Raw genomic sequence first — 20,866 nt, forward strand, 5'->3', positions numbered from 1 at the left:
CTCTGTTAAGTGACCTTCCTATTCTTTTAGGACCCCTGGTTTCAGGAAAGAGCTGGCATTATTAATCTACGATGTAATTGGTTTCTGAGGAGTCTTTCCACGTGATTTTAGCAGGTGGCCATGTGAGGAGTCAGCGAAATTGGTGCCTGTTCAGCACCAGCAGCAGTTGGTTCAGAGAGCGTGGTATGTGTTTGGGGCTTAGCTGTCTCAGTGTTCTCAGTCTTAAAGCTCCCAGTGGTCAATACTTCTAAAACAGCTTAGGTTGCTCACACCTATGGTCAAGTTGCCATAAACCCTAAATGTTAACATAAAAGACTCCTTCTTGTAGGCTGTGTGCCCAGCAGTAGATGCCAGCAGCAAGCAAACTCAGCAGCATCTTTGGAGGTTCCTTGTCTCATAATGTCATGTCAGGGCTTTGCCCTTTTCTTTTTCTGCCTTAAATTTTGTAATATATGCATTTCATATATTTAAAATTTTTAATATAACATTATATAATTTATAATATATATATGTTACACAATATATTATAGATTATGCATTAATATATTACATGATTTCTAACTTATAATATGTTAGTTATATATATTGCAAAATTTAAGAAAGATATTTTTCTCTTTTTACCCTCCGGGTCCTTATGTGTGTATCATGGCTTTCAGTTTAGTAGTTTTGAGGGATTCTGAGCGTGTCTCTGCTTCCTGTGCCTTCTCTTGAGCTCTTTTCCTTGTCCTATTTGAGTGCACTAGTTTTTGTTTGCTCTTACTATATTTCATTTCTGTCCCTTAGAAGCCTGTTTGTTTGTTAATGAGCTACAGAAAGGGGCTAGATCCAGATGGGCGGGGAGGTGTGGAGAAAGTGGGAGGAGTAGGGGGAGGAAAAACTACTCAGAATATATTATGTGAGAAAAAAAAATCTATTTTCAATAAAAGTGTGTGTGTGTGTGTGTGTGTGTGTGACTCCTTTTGAAATGCTCTGAATTCTGCAGGGGCCTTCAATCCTCTGAGGTTTGTGTCTTAGAGGAGAAAAATGTCCTTCAAAAAGATAATCCATTAAAATGATTTTAAAGATTTATTTCATGACTTTTTAAATGATATAAAAGTAGGTTTTCTTGTATGCATATCTATCTTTAAGAGGATTATGGATTTGTTTGAATTTGCTTAAGATTTATAAGGAAAAAATAAGGGGCTGGAGAGAAGGCTTAGTGGTTAAGAGCACTGGCTGCTCTTGCAGAGGACCTGGTTTTGATTCCCAGCACCCACATGGTGGCTCATACCCACCTGCAGTTCTAGCTCTAGGGGATCTGCTGTCCTCTTCTGACCTCCTTGGGCACTGAATACATGTGATACACGTACATACATGCAGGTGGACATTCATACATATAAAATAAATAAATCTTCAAAGGCTGTGGCCACAAATCTCTATCTTAATTGCTTCCATTTTTTACCCCTAGTGAAAACCACAATTCATATAGAAGTGTTTCCCCAATTGTTTCAAATCATATGTATGTGTGTATGTGTATATGTATATATTTATGAATCACACACACACACACACACACATATATATAAAATCTCACCAAGGAAATACAGTAACTTTGTTTTTATTTTTAAGTATACTTTGTAAGACTACTTTTGGCAATGATATGAATGCATTTAGCTCATTTTTAAAATGATATGGTACTGCACCAGCACAGGCTGGAACCAAGAGTCTCCGCGGAGGGTGTCCAGGTTGAATGAATCCACAAAGCACAAGGTTGAGGTGGAACAGATTCTTTATTGTTCTGCTGGGGCTAGCTTTTATATCATGGCACCAAAAGAGGAGGTGGCTCTGAAGGGACTGTCACCTGACCCCAGCAGGGACTGTCACCTGACCCCAACAGGGACTGTCACCTGACCCCAGCAGGGACTGTCACCTGACCCCAGCAGGGACTGTCACCTGACCCCAGCAGGGACTGTCACCTGCCCCCAGCAGGGACTGTCACCTGACCCCAGCAGGGACTGTCACCTGACCCCAGCAGGGACTGTCACCTGACCCCAGCAGGGACTGTCACCTGACCCAAGCAGGAATCAAGGAATGATCACCATGCACTCAAACTTCCTTACCCAACTCCAGGAGCAGAGGGAAGTTATTATGTTTTCTTTGCAGATAAGCACCTCAAATGGGGGCAGAGATATGCAACTCGGGGCTGCAATTCCCACAATATGGATTTGATGTGAATATGAAATTTTATTTTTCTTGTCCATAAGTAATAGACATTGAGATTATTTTTAACTTTTCACTTCTAGCCAAAGTAATGCAGCAGCATTTCAAATGGATAACCTCATGTCACACGAGAGGTATACCTGTTATTCCATTGGGACACTTTAAGAACTAACCACGCCCATCCCAGCCACTTTTGACCCTCCCCTCGCTGCCATCTTCCTCTCTCTCTCTCTCTCTCTCTCGTGTGTGTGTGTGTATGTGTGTGTGTGTGTGTGTGTTTGTTTCATCTCGTATGTACGTGTGTCTTTGTTTTCTCTCTGTTTTCTCTCCTTTAAGCAATAAATGTCTCCCTCTTCTTTAAATAATACTATGTCCTATGAGCCTTTTATCTGCCGTAACCGCCCGCCTGACTCCCCGGCCGCATGGCGCTGCAGGGACTCACGGCCATCCTTGTCGGACTCCGTGAGCCGCCCGGGGCATTCTATCATTCTTTTAAAAAGAACAATAATACCCAGGCTGTTATTTTAAATTATTACCCATTAGTGGGGCTTGAACTCAGTTTAATAGATTTCAACCCATATAAAAAACAAGATTATAAACTGTGTGTTGTAAATGATAATGAAATCGATTGCTAGTTGTAAGAGCATTTTGTTAACTGTCTCTTTCCACTGGATGTGTGATTATTCAGGTTGTGATGTTTAGAATTTGCCAACTTGACACAAACCTAGACACACCCAGGAAGGGAACCTCAAGCCTCCCTCAGGCAGACCTGTGTGCACAGCTGTTGGGGCAAGCCCTTGATTGCTAATTGGAGTAGCAGGAGCCAGCCCACTGTGGGTGGTGCCATCCCTTGGCAGGTCTCTGAAAAGGCAGAGGAAACAAGCCAGTAATCAAGGATCCTCCACGATTCCTGCTTTTCCAAGCTCATGTCTTTGAGTTCCTGCCTTGACTTCCCTCAAGGATGGACAGTCACCCGTAAGCTGAAATAAACCCTTCCCTGTCCAGGCTGCTTTTGGTCATGGTGATTATTACAGCAACAGAAAACCAGCTAGAACACAGGTGACAACGTGTTAGTATAAGATGTAATTCTTGCTGCCCATCAAGGGACAGGTCAAAATCCTCCAGTCTGGAGTCTGGAGGGAAGGAGGGATGGTCCCCTGTGGTCCTGGGACGTCTGGTGCTTCAGCCTTATTGCTGGCTGCCTAACAAATGACCGTGTCTCATTGGCAAGGTTGCTGCTGCGTCTCACCACACGCCGGGGTTGGGTTTCTGCGACAGGTTTCCGATTGCACTTTTCATTGGCTTTTCCTGATTACTAGGAAGGCTGAGAGCAGCTCAGTTCTAAGTGTGGGGAGCGAGCATGGAGACGGCTTCCAGTTTTTACCTCAGCAGTGTTGGTCGTGCGGACAAATCACCAGTCAGAAAGCGGAAGCACGGAGAAGAAGGTGAGACCTGTCTGCTCTTGTGCTGTCTGCTGGGAAGGACATGAGCCCTAGGAAGGTCCTGGGATGAGCGATTTGCTCTCCCGGTCACTATGGGATGGATCGCACCCCGGGCAGAAGGCCAAGTGCAGATGCCCTCACAGCCTTGGGTCTGGGGTGAGTGTGAGGACACAGTCAACATGCAGGACGGGTCTTGGTAGCTTCAGAGGATGGCTCTCTGTCCACGTGTTCCTGCAGCATGCTGCCTTTGTGGTCTTCCTCTTCCTTTCCACCTTCGATGTGTGTGGCTGGAGAGCCTTAGCAGACCTGACCTCTGGTTGGGGACATGATGGTCCAGATGGGTCCAGAGAGGATGGGGAGCATGAACGAAGAGATGAGGGGGCTCTTTGCATCCCAGATCTATGCTATCCATGTCTCATAGAAATACAGTTTCAGGGTTGATAGGCGAGTCCACCCTTTTTCTAAGAGATTGTGGGAATCTCATTGATGGTTAGCCTGGTTTTTCTAAAAATTGCTTGATTTTAGTTTTCAAAATGCAATGTGAAGCTTTTCAAAGCAGCTTGGGCCGAACCCATCTTATGTGAATTTAGCAATTTCTGTGTTAAGGCCATAAAGCTATACATTGGTTAAAACTTTCAAAACCTCCATGAAGTCTAACTTGGTTCCTTGTGACCGAGTTTGTCACCTCATTTCTTTCTTTCTAGATGCATGACTGGGCACACAGGGGGTTGTGCCATTCTGAATTTTGCTCGTCTGTCTCTTTTCTTCATGCCTAGTGCCTAATTCACAGTAGATTCTAACCAATATTTGTTCAGGGACCAGACAAACAAGTGACAAAGCGTACAGCCCATCGCCCTCCAGAACGGAGCATCTTAAAGCTGGACAAATGTGGTTATGTTGGTGCCATTTTTTACGTTGATTTCTTAGATCTCCTCGTGAGAGGAACTTTCTGCTGCACAGGTCCCTTATATGTGTCACATTCTGACAGTTTTACAGCTCACCCAAGGGTCACATAGCTAATTCATGATGTGGAGGGAAGCCTCGGTGCACTAATAGATCAGATAGTCAGTGCAATGGATAATAGATGGCCCAGCTGTGTGTGCAAAGAAAATATGCATAGTTCATGAGACAGTCTGGGATGCGGTTGGGGGTCTGTGCATCCGGAACCTCGGCCTCCCTTGAGGGAAATGTGAGGACCAAGCCGTGATCCTTCAATCCTCAAAGGGGAATAGGAAGTTCCATAGGGGCGTTCGATCAAGCCCCAGGGCATTGCAGTGCTGGGGAAATTCTAGACCAATTAGCTCTCCTGGGCTTTACCCAGAGGAAGTCTTATTTGGATTGCTTGAGTGTATGAGCCTGGGTGAGCTGGAGTCTTGAGTCACAATCTTTCCCAACCCCGGTGGTCAGAGCCATCAGGGCTTCACACTTAGGTAAGCTGTCTTCATTCTAAACATGAATCCAGAGCTGTCGTGTCTCCTTCCTGGATCCTCCAGGCTCCCACCATCAGTAGAGAACTCCTCCCTTCCCCAACCCCAGCCCTGTTAGTCTGACTTCTCCAGTCTGCCTTCTCATTGGGAGTTTCTGGACCCAACCCCAGGATCACCACTATGTTCTCCAGTCCTTTCCCTCTAGCTCTGTAAGAAAACCCTTCCCAAGAGGCTGTGGCAGCTCAGTCCCCCTAAGTCTTCTCAGTATTTATTAGTATTATACTATTATTTGTTTTGGAGACAAGGTTTCTCCGTGTAACCCTGGCTGTCCTAGAAGTAGATCTATAGACCAGGCTGCCCTCACACTCAGAGATCCACTTGCTTCTGCCTCTGGGTGCTGGGATTAAAGGTGTGTGACTCATTCCTGTCTGATCCTCTCAATTCTTATGCAACAGCTTTGGTCTTAAATGTTTCCCAAAGGCCCATGTATTCAAGGCTGTGTGGCTGGAAGTGGTAGAACTTTGAGGAGGTGAAACCTGGCCTCCCATGGCCCCTCTTCTAGTCACTGGAAAATGACCCCTAAGGGGTTAGTGGTGTGTCCAGTCATAAAGGGATTGGTTGTGCTACTGAGTTGTGCTGTGATAATGCCTCGTAGCACTGGGGGAAGTTGTGTTGTGGGTCCATCTGATCATGGGCTGTAACCTCTCAGTGTGAGTTATAATAACCCATTTCTTTGATAAGTTTATTACCTCAGTATCAGTTGTGGTGTAAAGGTCATTACTTTGTCTTGTTCTTTTTTGTTTTAAAAGCTTTATTTTTATTTGTATGTGTGTTTGTGTTCATATACACCCCAAGAATGCATTCCCCATGGTGGCCAGAAGAGTGCAATATGGAGGCCAGATCCTATGGGTTGTGAGCTTAGCCTCTAACAACTGAGCCCTCTCTGCAGCTTAGTTATAGGTCACGGTGAGCCACCTACTGTGCTGGGAACTGAGCTCTGGTCTTTTGACAGGACAGCAAGCATTCTTAACCCCTGAGCTGCCCCTCCAAGGCTTCTGGTTCTCTTTCTTAATATGATAACACTTGTTGAGTGCTTCCCATGGGTCCAACACTGTGCCGTGTGTTTGGTGCACATTATCTCAACAACCTTTACCACAGACAAGGTGTGACTGAACCCAATTTCTGCTGCGAGGAGGCTGAGGCACAGCAACATTGTGGTTTTCTTCAGCTTTTAAAATTTGGCTGATTTTTCCCTTCTGTAACAGTTTATGTCAAAGGACGTGGAAGTGCTCGGTGTGGGATGAACCACAAAGAAGGCTCCTCTCTCTCTCTCTCTCTCTCTCTCTCTCTCTCTCTCTCTCTCTCTCTCTCTCTCTAAGTGTGAGGAGGAGAGGACATCTTTACAGAGTCACACAAGGCAGACCGAGGCAGTCACAGGCAGCTGTGGAAGGTCATTGTCCATTCTGAAGGACAGGGACAATGTCCTCGGGGAGGTGGGGAGACAGCTGTCCTGGTGTAGATGAATCAAGATGTGACATTATGCTTGGAGGAAGGCATAACACAAGCAAAGGCAGAGGAATGTGAGGTGACAAGAACTTTGACATTTGGTCCGAGTGGGACAGGGCAAAAGTTTGTACAGTGGACGGTGGGTCTGATCTGCGCTGAATGTGAAGCCATGGCTGTTGAAGAATTTCACATCCAGAGCAGATACAGAAGAAATGTAGTCCTGTAGGATAGAATGCATTAGGCACATAGGGGAGAGGGAGAGTAAAAGTGAAGGGTACCAATGATACAGTCATTGTGATAAACCAAGAGAAGAAAGAGGAGACATACATAATGGAATCACTGGAAATGCTACGGAGCTTGACCAGAGAGTGGATATGAGCAGCCATGGGAAATTAAGCAGGATGTTACTGTAACAAGAGAAGATGGAAGTATCCCTATGCTTGCTGGCGAGTGAAGGAGTAAGCTACATTACATGTATGCGAGCCAGGCCATTTGAAACCCCAACCAAGGTGGAGAGAGTACTCGGTTCTATGTTGGAGGGTGGTGGGGCCCAGTACAGAGACAAGGAGTGAGGGGCAAGGAAGTGGATGGAGGGCAGCTGAGAGGGCTGATGTGATGCCAGGCAGTCGGCCTCCAGCTGCCATTCCTCTCAGGAGAGGGAAATAAAAGTCGTAATGGCCGCAACTCAACTTTTGTAATAGTCTTGCTAATGGCTTGCTGGATTTGAGGGAGTTGCACTGGGAATCCAATCCCCCTCACCCATAAGCTAACTGATTTAATTGCCTGCTTTAAGAAATATTTATTTTTCTTTACTGGGCAAGGGTGTTTTACCTTCATGCATGTATGTCCACCATGGGCATGCAGTACCCAAGGAGGCCAGATGAGGGTTGGAGCCCTTGGGGGCTGCCATGTGGGTGCTCTGCAGGAGCAGCAAGTGCTCTTAACTCCCAGGCCACCTCTCTGGCCCTATTTTCTTGTCTCTTATGAAACAGTTGCTAGATATAAATGAAGTTTATAACAGATGTTTATAATCTGCTAGCAGCCTCACATGCACATTATCATTGTCATCGTCACAATTTTGTTCTTATCTCAGGGGGACAAATGTCTGTAATCAAAATTAAATAAATTTAAAAAGTTTTTCCTTTACCAGAGTGTGGAGAAGTGGGTACATTCTGAGAAAGAATACATTTTTTTTAAAATGAGATTTTTTTTTTAGCAAAATAAGCATATTGGTTATTTTTAAAAGTTTCTTTAAAAAAACAGTACTGAACTAATTTGGCATTTTGGTTGGTAGAGAGTTTATATGCAAGATTCTTAGTTTTTATTAAATGCAAAATTCAACCCCATTCACTTCCAAAGCCATTAATTTTTGCCTGCTTAATTTGGCCCAGCAGGTAAGAGCACTGGCTGCTCTTGTAAAAGACCTAGGTTTAGTTCCTAGCACTCACATGGTCCCTCACAACCACTTGTAACTTCAGTTTGAGAGGATCTGGTGCCCTCTTCTGGCCTTTTAAGGCACTGCACACATGTGGTACATATACACACACGCAGGCCAGTGGTGATACACATAAAGTAAAAATTAACAAACCCAGAAAAACCCAATAAACAAAGCCCCCTCCTCTCAGCAATACACATTTACAGTTGTACACCTTTGATGTGCCTTCCCAGACTGCTCCACGCCCCTTCACAACCCCCAGAGGTGCTTTAGGGCGATGAAAAAGGAAAAGTGACTTTACACAAAGATCCACAACATTGCTGCTTGAAGTAGAACTTCTCAGAGGAAAGAGCTGTGTGTTTTCCCTGTTACATTCCGACTGCTGCTTGTAGTATTTCTTCAATCCTCTTCTTCCACTCGGCAGTCACCAGTGTGTGTAAGAAACAGAGAGAGTTAAGTGAGAAAGGCCAAATATCGCAGCTGCCGGCCGATGAAAACTCTTCTCTGGCTTAAAGATGTCTGTACAGCAGAAGGCTTAGTCTTGTTCTGCAGAACAATTCAGACAAGAGTGACACAGGCGGAGCCCTGTGCCTCGTTTTGCAGACACAGATCTGAGTGCTGAGAAGAGCTAAATAAAGGAAGGAGCGAGTTCGAGGGTGTGAACTTAGATCCTGGCTTAAACAAAGCTAAACATCATTTGCCCGGACAGAATGGGGAGGAGCAACATTCATATATTTGCTTCTTTCTTAAAATATAGAAAATGCAGCTGGGGGATGGGGTGGTGCATGCCTTTAATCCTAGCACGTGGGAGGCAGAGGCAGACAGATCTCTGTGACTTCAAGGTCATATATATGGTGTCTAGAGCAAGTTCCAGAACAGTCGGGCCTACACTGAGAAACCCCGTTTCAAAAAAAAAAAAAAAAACAAAACAAAACAAAAAACAAAAAACAAAAAAACAAAAAAATAGAAATTGCATAGCTGGCCCTTTTTACTCTTGTAAATTTTATACATGGGAACTAGATTTATGTCATTCCACCCATCCCTCTCCCTTTCCAATTTCTCCTGCATAGCCCACTGCATCTCAAATTCATGACCTCTTCTTCATTACTGCACTCTATATATTGCATACAAATTATATATAACACACATATAAAAAACCTATTGAGTGCATTTAGTGTTTTGTGCCCATAACCTAGACCCAGGAAGACAAGCAGCACATGTTCTCTCTCACTTGTGGCCCCTGGTTACAATGCTTTGGCTTTGAAAGTACATAACCTAAAGTAACTGTGAGCCAGGAAAGCAAAGGGGCTGATGGCAGGAGAGGCGAGAAAGTGCTGGGGGCGGGGGGGGGGGGTTAGTAGGATACAAATGCTGTGAAGAGGAGGTGGGAAGAAGGTGCAGAGACTTTAACTGGCCGTGCTTTGATGGGGGGGGGGAGTTATGCCAAGGAAGAGGAGGAAGATGATATAAAAACACTAAGGGGGGTTAAAAAGGCCATAGGGAAACACATTCCTTTATGTTTACCCTAAATGTGTGTGTGTGTGTGTGTGTGTGTGTGTGTGTGTGTGTGTGTGTTGAAAGGGAGTCGCACCACTCAGGGTGTTAATGCTCCCTGCAGGAGTCAGTCTATCCAACAAGAACTCCAGGGTCAGGCATGTGGAGCCGGCTACCAGTTGTAGGTTATGAGTGTCTAGGAGACTCCTCAACAACATAGGCTATTGCTTCTGCCCTTAGCTGCCTCCCAGGGCTTGTGTGTGTGCTTTACAATATTCTTACCTGCTTGGAGGCGCACCTTCCTCATCCCAGGACTTGATGAAGATTGCGATCTCTCTCATTTGTTGGAAATGACTGTGATATGGTGACTTACAGCATGCTTTCCAATACAGATTCAAATGTATTGTGGACAGGCCCTTCCCCCAGCCTGTTATTCCTCAAGATAGAGCCCTTTCCTTGTAGGACCACAGCCTGCCTCTGGGCCCTAGTGGCCCCAGCAGGGTCTACCTCTGCCTTCAGGACCTTGTTGCTCTCCCTGCTGTGACTGACATGTGGACCCTGTCTGATCTGCTTACGTCTTTGCCAGGAATGTTGTCAAAGCTCCACAGGCTCTGCCAAGGTCACTGGAGGACAGCCAGGGTCCCTCCAGGCTGTGGCTCTACCCTCCTCCAGATGGCTGTCTTTCCTTTGGGCCACAGAGAGCAGCCTCCTGGTTATGGTGACAATCTGCTTACCAAAGGCATCTATAGACTGGGGATCATGGCATTGCTCGTGCCAGCGAAGATTTTAGGATCTCTTCCAGACTTCAAGTGGTTTTAGGGAGGAACTGAAGGGTGAAAGAGACCCCAGTGCAGAGAGACTTGTTTAAGGCGAGCAATGTGATCGATCACAGTCGAGGACGTCAACCAAATGCTTTGTGGGTAATATGGTTTGAGAGGAGCAGTCCGCAAGGTCAGGGTGCCATCAAACTCCATCTATGCTTGCACATTCAACTGGAACATAATTAGGAATTTCCCGATTTTGTTGCAAAACTCATTTCTGTAAATAAGGGTTATCATTGAAAATTAACTGCTTTTCCTTCTCTTACTAAACACTGCTACCACATCCTTTTATTTCATTTTAAAGAAAAAAATAGTAAAACCAAGGACTACATATGATTTCTTTCAATTTGTTTGGTGGTGGCGGTTAGCTGCAAAGAGTCCTTTTTCCTTCTTGTCTTTGGAGACCGAGGGTTGGCCTTGAACTTGTGATCCTCTTGCCTCGGCCTGCTGGCTGTTGGGTGGTTGCATGTGTAAGTCACTGTGGTTTTTAGGGTGTAGATGCCATTGAGGACAAGAGTTACAAGTTAAACCGTGACATTACTCTGAATTTGTTCCCCTGTGACTGTCCTTGGGTCAGCCCTGTCCAGTCTGATTCTGTTCTCCTGACAATGGGAACGGAAGTGCGAAGCTAAGAGAATTCCAGAAGGCTGTCAGTTTAGTGTTTTAGGTAACACTCAGCTTCCTGAGATGACCCCATAGCTGCTCACCTGAACTGCCCAGGGGTCCCTCACACAATGATGGCCTCCATTTACGTTGCTTCAAACTTAGAACGTGGATTTTGATTCCATTTTAAAAACGACACCCCATCTTGTTCGGGGGCAACTTGATGCTAGGACTTAACTCTGGAGAGCTAGCTCCGACTCCTAGCTACCGCTTTGAGCAGTTCACTTGTTTTTCTCTCGGTCCGGTCCCTACTCTGAAATACCTGCTGCACTAGGCTTTACCTGTGCAGTTCCAGCACCTGCTGAGTCCTAGGCCCTGAGGCAGTGGATCAGTTGTATATGAAGTTGAGCTTGCGCGTTTACATCCATGTATAGAATTGACTGATGGTAGACTGTGCCCCAGGTTGTCTTAGTCATGAAATTGTGAAGATTTCAATCATTTTATATTTATTTTGAAAGAAAGATTTATTTTATTTCATACACAGGGGTGTTTTGCCTGCAGTGTATGTATGTGCACCATCTAAGTGCCTGGTGCCTGTGGAGGTCAGAGGAGGGCCTTTGATCCCCTGGACCTGGAGTTATGGGTGGTTGTGAGCTGCCATGTGGGTACTGGGAACTAAAACCAGGTCCTCTGTAAGAGCAGCAAATGCTTTTAACTGCTGAGTGATCTCTCTGGCCCCCAATTCATTTGTGTTTTAAAAACTCACTGTGAGAGATGGACGGGCCACTCAAGGAGGTTACCTGGAATATGTTGTGTTTTCGGGCAAAAGGGATCTGGCAGGTATGGTTTAAGTCACAGACCTCACAAGAGTGCACTTAGCCCGGGTGGGGTTAAGTCTTAAGTGTAGAGAATGTCTCTGGATGGAGCCAGAGGAATGTGGCAGGAGAAGGCAAAGAAATCTGGGGACAAAAGGGAAGCCCAGACCCATGGAAGGATGAGAGGTAATAGGGCAGCCTCCAGACACACAGACCAGCCCTACTGCCAACAGCCAGCAAGGAGGCAGGGACCTCAGTTCTATAAGTGCAGTTAAGAGAATTTGGCCAGTCCCGAAACCAATAAACTCAGAAACAGATTCTGTCCCAGAATTCCTAAGAGTTCTACAGAGTACACAGTCACGTGAAAGGGCGAGCTAATAGAGGGTGGTGTGTGTGTTGCTAAGTTTGGGTGGGTTGTTAAATAGTCACAGAACATTAATATACTTAATTTTTGCATTCAAGCAAACTTAAAATTACTTTAGGCTTTAATCCAATCTCAAGAAATCTTATATTGATCTTAGTAGAGAATCATGACTCTCAACATTGTTTTAGTGATAATTTTTGATATTTAAATTTGGAGCAATTTTTTTTTTTGCTTAAAGGAATTTTTTTCTTTTTCTTTTTTCTTTTTTCTTTTCTTTTTTTGTCAAGAAACATCATTTCCTGAAGGGAAACGGACATAGGGTGTCAAAGAAAATTGGAGGCTCTTTGTCTTTTGTAGGGATGTGTTTAGATTCAAGTTATGTGGCCAGAAGGCACTTTCTCAGACTCACCAAATGTATGATGGACTCAGAAAGGGAAGCAGTTTTCTAAATATCAAAGAGCTTTTGCATATCGTCAGTATGTAAAAGGTGAAGTGTGGGTTTTGTGGTGACCGGGAACTGTGACAGTAAAGAAGTCCTTCTTGTCCAGTTTGACGCTTGTGTCCCCAAGGAATATTTCCCTCTTCACCCCTTCCTGTTTAACACCTCCTATAGATCATGCCTTTCTGCTGCTGAAAACATTTCCTATAAAGTCGCTATTAAGGCGTGTCTTAGGAGGGGCTACGCTTTCCCCTTCTCCTCTAGGTCATCCAGGTTGTAGGCATCTTCCCGGGATCTTTGGGGCCGGTTCTCTCCACAAGTGTGTATTCCCGGCTGCGTTCCTTTCTTACACAGAGATCACCATGCCCTTTGCTTTTCTCACCCACTGAACCACCCTACAGTTCTTCCCGTGTGGGAACCATAGTGTCATCTCTCTGGTTTTGAACAAAGCATGTATTTTTTTTTTGAAGTGGATGTACCATGATTTATATAGCTTTCTATGGATGGCTGTCTGGGTGGCTTCTGATATTATCCTTGCTTTTGATACTATGATATTTCGTAAGTGTGCATATATATATCTTTAGACTAAAGTCTTAGAAGTGAGATTGTTGGGTTGGGGAAATATATGCATCATTTTCATAGCCACTGAGGGTTTATGATCATTTTTCTTTCTCATAGGAATGCTGAGATACATTCTCCATGGCTAACATAACCATGGGGGTTGGGGGGCTCTGTTCATCACTCGCGGGCCACAGGCATGTGCCTGGATCTTACTGCGTAATAAGAGACATAGCTAGGCTTACATCCTTACCATCCTCACCAACACGCACAGTCCGACTTGCAGAGTTTCCCCCCCCCCCAGGGGTTATGAGGGGAACTAAATGCTAAGTTAATAACTTTCCAAGACAGCTTCTAAGACTGAACTCAGCAATGACAGTCGTACAACAAGGTAATTCGCGCAATTCCCCTAAACACTGCCAAAGCAATCAGCTTGATATGCGTATAATTTACTGCAATTAGAAGACACAGAAAAGGGAGGCTGTTGTGAAGATGCGTGAATCCACATAGGTGAATCTCAAATCACGCATGCTAAAAGAGACCATCTCAAGGGGCTGAGGATTGCATGGCTTTACTCAGATATTCTTGCAAAAGCAAAACCATGGCAACCTAAAAGAGATGCATCATTTCCAGGGAGTACAGGTTTAGGGAGGGCTGCCTCCTAAGGAGCAGGAAAAAAAATTTGGCACATGATGGAACCGTTTTATGACTACATTTCGATGTGGTTTCATGACTGTATTTGCCAAAACTTGCAGAATTGTACAGGGCATATCTTTTATTGTATATGAATTACACCTTAACACAAATGAGGGAGGGGGAGGAAGAGAGAAGCAAGGTTATCTTCCTTCACGCGCCGGGAGATGTGTCTCTTAGTCTGGCATTTCCGTCTGAGCAAGGACACCATGACCTGAGTGGCGCTTGCCAGTGGGCCTCCTGCCCAGTGACCACCATGTCACTTGCATTTCTCTTGCTGTCATCAGTGGCCCTGATGCCCCAGGGAACTGGCACTGTGAGGCTCTGTCTGGCCTGCCTTATGGATCGTGCAGATGCCAAGATGGCAAGTCCAGGGCTTAGCCAGGCAAACTAATGTGTCACCTCAAGGCTCCATTGTGGATAAATCTGTATTCTCCTGGGAGAGAGGGAATGCCAGAGGGCTGCTTTCCAGCGTCGAGGCCTTGCTGGCATTCCCTAAAGGTTCTGTCTTGTTCACATGTGGGGCCATAGGCAATGAGTCAACCTCGACTGTGCCAGATGGTATAGACATTTCTCTTAGCAATGCACTGGTGTCTTAATTCAAATACTTACAACCTATATATGGGAGGAGCAGAGGGTTCACAGATGAAGGCAGGCCAGAGTCATGAACAGTGAGGATAGTTGAAGAAAAGTTGGTTCCTTGAATCTGGGCAATGGAACAGATGTGAAAGTCAGAGGAAGTCAAGAGGAAATGTCAGTGTTCTCTAAGTTAGAGAGATGGGAAACTAAGCAAGTTCCATTTCAGACCCACGGAGACGTTTCTTACCAAAACAGCTGAATAAAATTGTTTTTTCATATGTATGAAACACACATACATGCACCCATGTGTGTGCCACCCCCCCATGCACACATGCATAGGAAGTGGAATTAGGAGAACTGAGACTTCAGGGTTATCCTTGGCTACATAGCTAGTGTGGATGACAGGGGTCCCTGTCTCCCCCCAACCCTCCCAAGGTAAACAAAACCAGAAACCACTAAAAATAGAAAACAAGGAAATATCAACTGTTGTGGGATGTGGAGAGACTCGAGTTTGCATTGTTGTGAGGGTGCAGCTTGGTGTGACTGATGTAGAAAATGGTGTGTGGCTCCCCAGACAACTGAGCAGAGCATTAAAATCACCCTATTACCCAGCAGCTGTACTTCGGGTCCGGATCCAAACAGTTTAAGTGCAAGGCCATAACCATAACCATGGCCGTAACCACATTATTCATGGTAGATAAGGGTTCAGAACAACCCAAGTGTCCATTGCACATAAAATGTGTTCTGCCCACAAGTCAAGTGCTCTCGGCCTTTAAAAAGAGAAATTGGGCCTGGCGGTGGTGGCACACGCCTTTAATCCCAGCACTCGGGAGGCAGAGGCAGGCAGATCTCTGTGAGTTCGAGATCAGCCTGGTCTACAGAGCGAGTACCAGGACAGTCAAGGTTACACAGAGAAACTGCCTTAAAAAAATAAGCAGAGAGAGAGAGAGCGTGGGACATGTGCTGTAGTGGGTAAACCATGAGGGGGTTATAGTGAATGAAACAAGCCAGTCGCGGGCGGAAAGGATACAGAAGAACGAGAATGATGTAGTCAGAGCAGGAGAGGGCAGGACACGCCCCTGCCAAGCATGAGTCCATCTCCTTTAAATTCTCCCTCGCGCTCGTTCTGACAGCACCAACAGGATTCAGTTAGACTCTTTTCCAGCCTGTAACCCTAATGGCTTCTAGCCCGATTGCCACTAGAATCCCTGCTTCTTTCCGAATCCTCGTGAGCTCTGCCTCCACTCTCTGTATTTCTTGTGACGTCCGGGTCCCCAGATTGTCACCAGAGCGGCGCATTACACCGTGCTTACAATATTGAAGGGCTTTTCTAGCTTGGCATCTTGAATTCCTCCACATTCCACCCTCCTAAGGACACATGGCCAGCTTTATGATGGCAATAATCTACTTCTTTTTGTTAGTGTTTATTTTATGTGTATGTACCTGAGTGTCTGTCTGGGGTGCATCCAGGAGCCATCAGAGGTCAGAAGAGGGAATCAGATCCCCTGAAATTGGAGTTCCTAGTGGTTGGGAGCCATGATGTGGATGCTGGGCACCAAAACAGGGTCTTTCACAAGAACACTACGAGCTTTGAACCATCTCTCTAACCCCAGTCTGAAGTCTCAGTACCAGGTTGTTTTTTTTGTTTTTTGTTTTTTTTTTGTTTTTTGTTTTTTTTTTTCTGTACTGCTTAACTTTCTCCTTGATTTGACAAAACACCTGATGAAAAGACGCTAAGGCGGGAGGGGGGAGGGTCATGGTGGCTTATGGGTCGAGGGCACACACAGTTTGTCATGGTGGATCAGGCTTGGTGGCAGGAAAGAGAGGGAGGCAGTTAGTCACTGGCCATCAGGAAGCAGGAAGTAGATAGGAAGTGGGGCTGGGATATAAAACCTCGAGGTCCAGCCTCCAGCTTGCCTCTACCTTCTAAAAGCCCCACAGCCTCGGCTTCCCAAGCACTGTTGTGTCTGGGAGTAGAGAATTCAAACAGTGGAGCTTGTTGGGGCGTTCCGTATTCAGAGCACAATGCTCGGGTTTTTAGATTGTACTTGTATCAAATACAACAAGTCACTCTAGGGGGGTGATGTCCTCACCGTGCATGAAGTAGGTTCACATTATCAAGTGAACCAGGAGCGTTCACTCTACATTAGATTTTTAAACAGAGTGCAAATAGCTTCATATCACTTAAGTTATGTTTTGTTCTCAGGCTGGTCATAAAAACTCTATTTTTAGATTTTTTTGGTATTCAAGATTTTGGATAAAGGGTTGATGGACTTTGGGAGTGATGGTGTAGTCTGAAATATTGAAACAGACTTAGATTAACAAGTGTACAGTTTTGGTTTATTTTGGGGTGGCTGAGAATGTGCTACATTCAGCAAAGATTCCAAAAAGATGACGCGTGTCTGTCCTTTACAGCTGATGTTGATACCAGCAGCCAAAGGAGATTGCGTTTTAGTGTTTAGGAGCATATGTGGGCATTCCCAAATATTAGGTCATAGTGCTATGGCCTTGATTTTTTAAATTTTATTTTTTATTTTTATTTCATGTGTATGAGTGTTTGCCTGCATGTATGTATGTGTCCATATATGCCATGCTTTTGGAGGCCAGAAGAGGACATCAGACCCTCTGCAAGAGGAGTTACAGATTGTTGTGAACTGCCTCGTAGGTGCTGGAAACTGAACCTGGTCTTTTGGGAGAGCAGCCAGTGCTCTTAACAACTGAACCATCTCTCCGTCCCCCATGTTTTGATTTTTAGAAAGGAAAAAGGAATCATTCCACTCCTAAAGCATTTTGCATCTGACTATAGATACATGCTGCTTGCAGTTGTATTTCTCCCCAAATCCGCTAGAGTCTCAGGTTTGAGATGATGACCAAATACAGTCAGTACTCTCTATAAAACAAGCATGCTGTGATTCTTAGTAATAAATGAACACCATGGACCGAGAACTTGGGCACTACTCATGGTCTTCTGGGAAATGATTGTATCCTGAGAGCTGTGTTCTAGGCGATGGGTAAACCCCTGATGGACTTCCAATATGATGGTGCAGCTGGGACTAGGTGAAAAACTGGGGGCAGGGACTTGGTGGAAGAAGTGGGTAGCAAGGGAGGATGTTTGTGGAAGACTATATCCTGCCCTGCCCTGTCCTGTATTTCTTCTCTCTGCTTCCCGCCTGTCACAAGGTGAGCAGCCTCTGCCACATGCTCCCTCTGCCATGACCACGAAATTTTCCCTATTAGCTCCGAATGGAGAGAACCAAGGACTGTGGACTGAAATGACTCTGAAACCTTCGACCCAAATAAATCTTGCTTTCCTCAAGTTGCCTATGTTGGGTCTATTTGGCATAGCGCAGAAAGTAACTGGCACCATGTGTGCTGAGCGGTAGAGTCTCATGTGTGAATAACCAGTACTGCATGTGGTATGGGTCATACTAACGCTGCCTGTCCAAAAGTTTTCTTTTCTTTTAAAACACTTCCAGGCACAGAGGACCTTGTATTCTTGCATTTTAAAAAGCGGTTCTTAGGTTCACCTCTGGCTTTAATTCAGAGCCCCTGGTCAAGTTATTTCAGCTCTGTGATGGGTAATTTTCGGTGTCAATTTGGCTTGGCCATTGTGCCTAGTTTTGGGCCAGCAATGATTCTGGGTGTATTTTTATTTGTTTGACTGTTTTTGTGAGCATCACTGTATAGAACTAACATTTACTTTGGTGGACTTTGAATAAAGAAGAGTGTCTTCCTAAGGTGAGTGAATTTTATACAGTTAGCTGAAGGTTGGAAGACAAGGCCCTTCCTGCCCAGGAAGAAGGATTTTGGCCAACAGGCAGGTAGCCTTTAGAAAATTTTAATATCACCCTTCCTTGGTCAAGCCTGCTGGTTTGCAATGCAGACTTTGGGATTCCAGCCTATATATCATGTAAACTAATTCCTTAAGATAAACCCACCCCTCTCCCCCCACTCTTCCTCCACATTATATTGGTTTTGTTTCTCTGGTAAATCCTGACAAATGCACAGTCTGGGCTTCAGTTTGATTTCTTAATTTGTAGAAGACTATTGGAAAAGACAACTTCCAAAGGTTTCTTGTAACAGTCTGAGAAGTTATTTGGGTCTAAATGCTTTGTTCTTGAAAGGTGACAAGAATGTTTCAGGCACCACAAGTTGAGAGGATGAGGTGAGAAGGGGACCAAGCCCTGGGGGAGGGGTGGAGACCATGAGCTCCAATGGAGCTGTGCGAATCTGGTGGTGTCTGTGTGGAGCTTTTCAGCTGCCGTCTGATTAGGCTTGGTCATGGGGTGATGGGAACCCCAGAGATGCTAATGAAAGATGCATGTGAGAACTCCCCTGCTGCTCAGAACAGGGCCCCAGTCCTTGCTCCAGGTGGGAGGGAGGTCCAGCTTCCTGGAATCACCCCTACATGGAAACTCAGCAGCAAGCATCTCCACTTGAGTGAAGTTCCATTCCCAGCATCCTGGAGTCCTGCCCTTGCTTGCCTCTTTATTAGACACAAATTGCTGGTACAAAGTGATGATTTAATGTTCACTGTGGCCTCTGAGGGGTTTTGGTCACTCACTGGAATATACAGCAGTCTCATAAAACCAGGCCCCAAGTTTGCTTGATATGAACTCATGTATCTCGGTTCCGGAACTGTGCCACCCAATGGGAGCCGCTGGCCCCATGAAGTGCAAATTCAACCTAAAATTAATTCCGATAGAAACTTTAATTCTTAGTTTTGTTAAGTGCTCAATAGCCATGTGTACCTCATAGTTTCTGTTCTGGGAAGCACATAACTGGGATATGATGGTTGAGTTTAGTGATTGCTTGCAATTTCATAGACTCATAAAGTTCTGTTGCAATGGAAATTATTAACCTGGTTATTTAGATACAGATTATTGGTCCTTATAATAAGGTTGAATGACTGGCCCCACATTGCAGCACATACGAAACAGAACTGGGGTTCACAACCAGGTCCAGCAGGCTTTTTGAGACCTGGGCAATCCTTAGTATTTGGTCGGTGTAGGAGCTCCTTCTGTTTGTGTGTTTCTTTCATTGGATAATGAATAAAGAAATTGCCTTGGCCTAGTTGATAGGGCAGAACTTAGGTAGGTGGAGAAGACAGAACTGATTGCTGGGAAGAAGGGCAGTGGGAGGACGCCATGGATCTCCTGCCTGAGATGGACCCTGGTTAGAATCTTGCCGGTAAGCACAGTCATGTGGCAATACACAGATTAATAGAAATGGGTTAAACTAAGATGTAAGAGTTAACCAATAAGAAGCTAGAGCTAATGGCCAAGCAGTGTTTTAATGAATACAGTTTCTGTGTGGTTATTTCGGGTATAAGCTAGCCGGGCAGCAGGGACAAACAAGGGGCCCCGCTCCCTCCAATATTTGGTCTCATCGGAGGATACGTGTGGTTCACTGTGAACATGCAGGGACTCTCTCTTCTCTGTGCTACAAGGAGGAAACAGGGTAAACATGATAAGAGGAGAGAGACTCAGAGAGTCTGGAAAGCAACTGGTGAGCAGAGAGGACCAGGGCCACTTGCAAGCGTCCCCGTGGTTTGCAGTGGGAAGCATTGGTCCTTGGTAGGGCTGCCTGAGGGAAAGAGAAGAGGAGAGAGATTCCAGAGTTCTTAGAGACTGATGGGGAAGAGGAGGGGAAAGAGATGGAGAAGTAATAAAAGACACAATGTCAAGACCTTTTGGACCTTGCTGACAGAATAAGGTTAAAACCTGTGATGAACCAATCTCAGGGCAGCCCGAGGTACTTGTCTGCCTGAAGAGGGCACCATCTTCATGTCACTGTTGACTTTGCTTTCTGTTGCCAGAATCCAAATATTTATATTTCTGTATAAAATGTTCTTAATTCTAAATGTATTTGAAGTAGTATGATATATTCTGCCCATAAAAAGCAAGTGTCAGGGCTGTAGAGATGGCTTCTAGGTTAAGGGCACTCGCTGCTCTTCTGGAGGACCTAGGGCAGTTCCGAGCAGCCACATGGCGGCTCACACCTATCTCTCACTCCAGTTCCAGAGGACCCAATGCCCTCTTCCGGCCTCCACAGGCACCTGCTTGCATGTGGTGCACACATACACATACAGGTAAGCACTCATACATATAAAATAAAATAAATCTAAAAGAAAACAGACATTTCCTCATGGAGTATATTTAATGATGCAAAATACTGTATCTAAAAAAATCACTAAAGTGATGAATTCCATGATATTAATACTTTCCCAACAAAACCAACCAACTGCACAGCATATAGCGCTGGGTCCCTTTGGTCCGTAAGCTGTGCGTTTGTGACTCTGGGTAGGATGAGTGATCCTGCTGCACTCTCTGCCTTGCTGTGTGATAGAACCCTACAGGCCACAAGGCAGAGCGTGCAGTGGAGGAGCCCGGATGCCAGACCACGGCAGGAGGAGCAGGTGATTTCCGGGTGCAGCCAATAGTGAGAGGGTAAACGGTAGAGAAGGGAAGTGAGGGCCAAACACACGTGGC

The 20,866-nt window shown here is 45.2% G+C and overlaps 1 protein-coding gene across 4 annotated transcripts in view; it reads left to right on the top strand.

Annotated features, from left to right (window-relative positions):
* Mtus2 (microtubule associated scaffold protein 2) overlaps nt 1–20,866 on the top strand; it is a 372,456-nt gene that overhangs the window by 78,438 nt on the left and 273,152 nt on the right. Inside the window, exon 1 of one of the 4 annotated variants that reach the window (XM_085685188.2) lies at nt 3,518–3,644. The exons of the other annotated variants lie outside the window; for them this stretch is intronic. The gene's annotated coding sequence lies outside the window, so the exon portion shown is untranslated. Of the gene's footprint in view, nt 1–3,517; nt 3,645–20,866 lie in introns of those variants that run through there. 4 annotated transcript variants of the gene reach the window in all.

This window comes from Myodes glareolus, chromosome 2, assembly GCF_982192425.1.
Source record: "Myodes glareolus chromosome 2, mMyoGla1.1, whole genome shotgun sequence".
Lineage (NCBI taxonomy): Eukaryota > Metazoa > Chordata > Mammalia > Rodentia > Cricetidae > Myodes > Myodes glareolus.